This window comes from Sparus aurata, chromosome 2 (genome assembly GCF_900880675.1).
Source record: "Sparus aurata chromosome 2, fSpaAur1.1, whole genome shotgun sequence".
In the NCBI taxonomy this organism is placed as follows: domain Eukaryota; kingdom Metazoa; phylum Chordata; class Actinopteri; order Spariformes; family Sparidae; genus Sparus; species Sparus aurata.
In genome coordinates, this window is record NC_044188.1 from 29,593,609 (window position 1) to 29,598,873 (window position 5,265).

Below are 5,265 nucleotides of genomic sequence, written 5' to 3' on the forward strand. Positions count from 1 at the left end.
CCCATTATATCCTCAGCAGAGGACGTCCATTCCAACAGAGATAGTGGGAGAAAAGGGACAAAGGTAGAATAGGGGACAAATGGAAGTTAGAGGACACACAAAGTGTAAGAAAGAAAGCAGAAAACACAGATTTAGGTAAAGCGCAAGACACAAAAAGAAACAGTCTTAGGTAATGTAGCAGGATAAGCATTTTGTCTTGTTTCCCCCTTGCCCTTTTTGTTTACATTTGGTCACTATGGTTTCCACTAATTTCCGCTATGCATTGGGGTGGGCCGGTACAAAAGCGGTAGTCCGCCAGCCGGTTCGTTCTCTGCGCTCCCATTGTCACCTGCGTCATTTCCGGGTCGGCGGTTGTGTGCCCGACAGGTATGGCTCGTTTTATTTCGATCATTATGTTTTAGGCATTTGTGTTGTGTTGTAGGGCGATCGTGTGCTGCTTTGTGCTTCCTGTCCGTGTGCGCCGCTGTGATTGTTTGGCGGTGGTAAGTGTCATCTCTCTCTCTCCGTTGTGGTTGATGCTACTAGGTGGCTAATGCTAGTGTGGTCACAGGTAAATGCTGGCGGCTGCCTGGAGTCCTTTCTCCCTCCCTCCTCTCATGAGTGTGTGAGTGTCTGTGCTACTAAAAAGGTATGTAGCCTATACGTTAATGCATAACCTCATCATTTTAACTTACTTAGCCAATGCTAATGATGGGTTTCCTTAATTAGGTGTTACTGTAGCCACCTCCTTGGGCCGCTGCTGCTTTGTGCGTTGTTGTACACTACTTTCATATCGTTCATATTTGCTGCTGCTGCATGCCGTTACTGTGTTGTCCTGCGGCCATCGGAGGTGTCACCGCCACGTCTGCTTGTACAGGGCAATTGGTCAGCCGCACGCCACAGGCCGGACCGATTATCTGTTTCACGGGGACTGGTTCCCCTTATGTTGGATGAATGAGTGTATGAATGTGTGGATCCTGTTTCATTATTTTTGAGTGTGTTTGAGTTCATTCTGGATTTTGTTTATGTAAATCTATTTTGTAAATCTTGTGAAGTGAGTTATTTTGTAAAGTAGGCTAGGTAATTGAGTTTTTTCTTTATTTCTTTCTTTGGTTACATTGGGCAGTTAATTGATATATTGTGTTTTTAGGCACGTGATCTGTCTGTTATGGTTTTGTTAGGTTTTCTTTCTTTTTGTGTGTGCAACCCCACTAATTTGTTGTTTCCTCCCTTTTCAGTTGCTGTAGGCCAGTGGTGGCGTTGCTGGTGTCCTGGTGGTGGCATCCTCCCTCGTCTTGTCTTGCTGTGTCCCTTGGAGTGGGTTTTTCTTCACTGAGAGTGTGTCTGCCATGTGTGCCCGGTGACTTAATTTTGTTTCTTTATTTTGGTGGATTCCTCCCCTGCACTAGCCGTCGTCCATCCACTTTGGCCTCAGCCCTGATTAGGTTTGTCTTTTGTGTGAATGAGTTTTATTGATTTTTAAGAACATATTAAAATAAAGTGTATTTTAAAACTTTGAACCACGTCTCTCGCCCCTCAAGTAACTACGAACCTGTGTGCCTTGTGTCAGAAAATAATTCTCTGGGTGAAATTCCCAGGGTGGCGTTGTTGAGCTCTTAGTATTTGTAGTTCTGTTCTTTTTTCACCTCCTCCTTGCCTCAGTAACATCAAGAAAAACGTATACAGACTTTGTTCATCTAAATAACTCCCAACTGTTGAATCGTAGAAACAAGTCAATCAGATTTAATTAGCTTTCCAGCATGCCAATGGCTCCCACAGAGCCATCAGTGAGTGAAAAAGAAAATGGTTAGAAAATTCCATGCCAATGTGGTTTGGTCATCACTGTTTAAACACATGATTAAAGTGGCACTTGCCAGCCAATTGTAAGAGGAAGTTTGAATATGAACTGATGTCATTAGGATCAGGAATTTACTGTAGAGAAAAGGAAGACCTGTATTTGCAGCAACTGCACATCTGAAAAGGTCCAGTGTGTAGAATGTAGTGGTATCGAGCAGAACAGACTTGGCAGAAATGGATAATATTCATAAGTAACATTTGAATTAAAGTATAATATGCTATAATATAATCCCGGGGCGGCTGTAGCTCACTGGGCAGAGCAGGTCGGCTAGTGATCGGAAAGTCGCTGGTTCAAATCCCAGCTCCCCCGGGCTGAGCTGAACTATATGTCAAAGTGTCCTTGAGCAAGATGCTGAACCCCAAATTACTCCTGAGGGCGCTGCTATGAGCTGGCAACTTGTCCAGGGTGTACCCTGCCTTTGCCCGGAGACAGCTGGGACTGGCTCCAGCAACAAACCCTGCGACCCCTTTGAAAAAGGGATAAAGCGGTTACAGACGATGACATGACATAATATAACCCCCCCCAAAATAAGTATTGTTTTGTTTCATTACAGTAGAAAGAGCCATTTACATCTACATAGCCCTGTTGCACCAGTATGTTTCTACAGTAGCCCAGAACAGACAAACCTGGTGCTAGGGAGGGCCTGTCGTGTTTTCAAATTAAGTATGTGGCCAGTGTAAATGCAAGACAAAGAAGAAGAGCGAGTGGTTGCGGTCCCTGCCAACCAATTTTTATTGTGAGAAGTTTGAAATCACAATCTCAAAGGATGGCGGATCATATTTATTTTGTACAAGTAAATCACAGGAGCGGCAATAGTTTACGAAGAAACAAAAACTCCAGGATGCTAAACGAGACTGGGACAACGGACGGTATGAAACAAGAGGAAGCATTTGAGTCTCCATTTCAAGATGGTAATCTCTGAAGAAGAAATGTTTTCAGACTGACAGCAAAGTTGCTTGCTTTCTGTTTGACAGGTAAGAATAACGTTTAACCGTTACAACCCACCGTAATATATATTTCCCCCAACCGCTAATGGTGAAAAACCTAGGTAATGTTTATGAGCAGTACATTAGTTTCATTGAAAAGTAATGACGCCATGTATATTTTTTTCAGTGCTCAGTAACATCTTTGTATGATCCTGTGTATTTTCCTTTTGAGTTATAACCTATAGTTTTTTTTTTTTTTTACATTAAATAACTACATTTTCACCTCATCACGTGAATTGGTAAACTAACTTGACGCTGTTGTGGACGAGTCAATATTTTGAAAATGTGTTTCTTGTCCATGAGGGCCACCATAGCTTTTGCCACGTCTTTGGAAAAGGAGGGGTGAGCAAGGGAGTGTTGCAATCTAGAACCTCACTGTTAGATGCTGCTTAATACTCCATATATAACACACTCAACCTTTGAACACTTCTTAAATCTGTTTGAGGGTAAATAATGATAAAGCTACATCCGTCCAGAAAAATTACAAAATCCAAATGAAGATTTGTTCTCTATTATCCTCACTTTCACTTTGCTATTCAGTCTGCCACCGGGCAGCATTTTTCCTGCAAAAATATAGGTTGCATGATGGCAGAAAGAAAGCGAGTCCACCATTGTACAAGCTTAACAGAAGGAGGCATTGTTTTCCCTCATGGTCGCAAATTCCAGGTAGAACAATTGGAATAACAGTGGAAACTCTACACTGTAAAAGAAAAGGAACCCCACCGATGAAGGACCCAAAGAAGGTGAAGAGGGAGGGTAATAGAAACCAGGGTAAAACAAGAGTGAACTGATGGACTTTCACATGATGGAGAGTGTTGGTACTGTGTCAAATCTGTTACCCAAGTGTCAGGTGTGTCCTCTTACCACAGAGAGCAATGAAACTGTCCGTGCTAACCATAACTATGTAACATAACCCAAGGCCAGGGCCGGGGTGGGTAATCGGGAGATTCGGGAGAATTCCCGGTGGGCCGCTTCACTTTCACTTCACTTCTGGGCCGGTCTGGAAATTTTTTTCATATATATTTTGTTGTTTTAATCTTCTCTTAAAAGCGCAGTGACACCGCAGCCTCTACCTGACAGCGCAGCCTCTGCATGGCAATAGATGGGTTGTACCATCTGAGGGCGACCCCTCCCCCCCCCCCGTCTCAAATACAGTTGGTTGGGTCCATAAAGCCTTTGTTTTCCAAATAGTTTTACCGGCAATTAGCTACCGACAGCCGCCGTCGCTATAAGCGTTAGTGACTATGGAAGGTAGGAAGAGGCCAGGAGGGGCTGAAAAGGCCAGATTGAGGAAAAGGAAGGCGTTGGAGGAGGGTGCTGCCAAATGTGCCAAGCTAACAGATATTTTTTTGAGAGGACAGACACAAGAAGTGGCCGCTGGTAAAGAGAGATCAGAGAACGGATCTGTGTCACCAGTCGGACAGTTTTGGCTAATTTGATCAAACTTTCTGTTGAACCTAATATAAATGATGGTGTAATGTTTTGAGTTAATCTAATGGTGCAAGACTAAAGTCTTACTCCTCATCTTTGTAACATATACATGGTTTGTCTTGACAAGAGTTGTCATAAGGACGCTAACACCGGTGAATTAACGTTAGCTGTGTGCTACTGTTTGCCTAGTCGGACACCCCGGTCAAACTGATCCAGTAAAGGGCCGCTGTGGCTGCAGGTTTTCATTCCAACCAAGCAAGAACACACCTGATCCAAAAAGTCAACTGTGTGAAGACAATTCATTTGATTGAATAAGTCGAGTCAGCTGTGTTCTTACTCGGTTGGAGTGAAATCCCTGCATCCACAGCGGCCCATCATGGATCAGTTCGAGACACCACTGGCGAGCTGCTGGTCGTCAAATGCTCATTAATACAACACATTCAGGACCGTACTTCCTGCCCTTCACAATAAAATGACATGCTTTAAAAGCTCCTAAATATGCTGAAAAGTCTTCTTAAATAAAAATTGATTATTAAATAATTTCCCAGTCATTAAAGTAATTCTATCTAATTTCCATTTTTAATGTAAACCACCACCACCTGACCTGCTCAGGCTGAGCATTGCCCCAACCGTTCTTACTGCTTTCTCTCATCAAGGTCACTTTCTTTTACTAATTAATAAAAGTATAAATGCCCATGTACAAATATGATGATTCTTAGTAGTGTGTAAGTTAGTTCTACTTCAACTTCAGTGGCAGTCACCCAGTAGAAGCACCAGCCCTAATCAGAAGCAGCGTGAATATTATGCTAACATCAGCCAATGTAGTATGAACCTATTCGCAAGCACAATAGAAAATTAATTGAAATATTACACCATTTGTATCACCCGATATATGGCAAATCACATAATTAAAAGAATATATATTGTTCAAATATTGATTAAAAAAACTCCAGTAAACCCAGTGAAATGACTCTTGATGTTTTTTGTGTAGCCTCTGAGCAGCAGATAAGC

The 5,265-nt window shown here is 42.6% G+C and overlaps 1 long non-coding RNA gene across 1 annotated transcript; it reads left to right on the plus strand.

Moving 5' to 3' along the window:
• Nucleotides 1-320: 320 nt before the first annotated feature.
• On the plus strand, nucleotides 321-1,426 carry LOC115573822 (uncharacterized). The gene is made up of 3 exons (XR_003982362.1): nucleotides 321-366; nucleotides 422-482; nucleotides 551-1,426. It is a non-coding gene; the product is annotated as an uncharacterized LOC115573822 (long non-coding RNA).
• Nucleotides 1,427-5,265: the final 3,839 nt, after the last annotated feature.